Source organism: Octopus bimaculoides, chromosome 14, assembly GCF_001194135.2.
Source record: "Octopus bimaculoides isolate UCB-OBI-ISO-001 chromosome 14, ASM119413v2, whole genome shotgun sequence".
NCBI lineage: Eukaryota > Metazoa > Mollusca > Cephalopoda > Octopoda > Octopodidae > Octopus > Octopus bimaculoides.
This window is the reverse complement of record NC_068994.1, coordinates 11,980,491-11,982,192: the sequence shown is the minus strand read 5'-3', so window position 1 is coordinate 11,982,192 and position 1,702 is coordinate 11,980,491. Positions and strand designations below refer to the sequence as shown.

Sequence of the window (1,702 nt, the reverse complement as noted above, 5' to 3'; positions counted from 1 at the left end):
ACACACACATACACGCATATACATATACATATGTATATACGACAGGCTTCTTTCAGTTTCCGTCTACCAAATCCACTCACAAGGCTTTGGTCAGCCTGAGGCTATAGTAGAAGACACTTGCCCAAGGTGCCATGCAGTGGGACTGAACCCAGAACCATGTGGTTGGTAAGCAAGCTACTTACCACACAGCCACTCCTGTTAGTGTGTGCTAGTGTGGTTTCTTTTTAGAAGGTAGAATGTAATAAATACTGATTTCCTGAATTAACCCTTTAGCATTTAAACTAGCCATATCTGTCCCAAATGTTCTACTTGTTTAATGCTCACATCAGCCAAATCCAGCCTCTCAAATCATAAGTGTGCTTTTTTTTTGAAGCTAGAATCTAATAAATACTGATTTCTTGTATCAACTTCTTAGCATCCAAACAGGCCATATTTGGCCAAAATATTCTACCTATCCTATGTTGAAACCAGCTGGATCTAGCTTCTCAAATCGACCTTACAATGTCATTCTGAAAAGTAAATAATCACACCATTGAAATTTTGAAGCTTCGAAATAATGCTTAATTAATTGCAAACAATATGAATATATAAGCATCACATTTAACAGAGTAATATGAATGTTAAAAGGTTAACACAGCTATTATTAGGACTGTGTGAGTGAGAGAAAGAGATGGTGGTGTGAATTCTAGTGATTTAATAGCAAGCAGTATTTACTCCTGTACTTCTTAAAATTGTTTCTTGACAGTTGATCTAACAGATAAATATGATATTCATGAGTTACATATAGAATTCTGGATCAAATGGTCGCATGTAGGTTGCCTCATTGGGTTTCTATGATATATGATTGGAATGGAGTAGAGATTGGATATCTAATCTGTTATTAAGTCGGTCAAATGTTAGATGTGTAGGTGGTGCGGGCATAGCTGTGCTGGGCGAAGAGGTTTGCTTTTGCAACTGCGCAGTTCTGGGTTCAATCCCACTGCAATGTCACACATACAAGCGGTGCCTTACTTAGAAACTGAGGGTTGGTGACAGGAAAAGCATCTGGTAGACATAGAAAGGTAGACATTGGAATGATGATGATGATGATGATGATATGTGCACATGTAAATGTTTCCTGCTGTAGCTTTTGCCTGGCCAATATTTTGTGAGTGGAATTTGATAGACAGAAGCTATTCACAAGTCTGTCGTGTGTGTGTGTGTGTGTGTTGTGTGTGTCTTAGTGAATATTAAACTTGTTTCTGTGTTAAATCGCAAAGAACCACATGTGCATATAGTTGCAGGTGTGGACAGGCATTGGTGTGCCTGTGTGGTTAAGAAGCTTGTTTACCAATGATTTGGTTCCAGGTTCAGTCCTACTGTGTAGCACCTTGGGCATGTGTCTTCTACTATAGCCCTGAGCTAACCAACACTTTGTGAGTTGTTTTGGTAGACTGAAACTGAAAGAAGCCTGTGTGTGTGTGTGTCTCCTTGTCTTGACATGTGATTATTGCAAAAAAGTGTCACCATCATACAAGTGGTGCCTTACTTTGAAACTGGTGAGGGTTGGTGACAGGAAAGGCATCTGGCTTGCAAACCTAGAAAGGTAGACATTAAAATGATGATATGTGCACATATATGCATATGTTTATAGATATGTATGAATATATGTAATGTGTGTGTGTGCGTGTGTCTACGTATACACACATATATATACATACAT

At 38.7% G+C, this 1,702-nt stretch overlaps 1 protein-coding gene across 1 annotated transcript in view; it reads left to right on the top strand.

Moving 5' to 3' along the window:
• The window catches only part of LOC106874968 (mucin-5AC), a 66,836-nt gene that overhangs the window by 63,366 nt on the left and 1,768 nt on the right, over window positions 1-1,702 (top strand). The gene's annotated exons all lie outside the window — the stretch shown is intronic.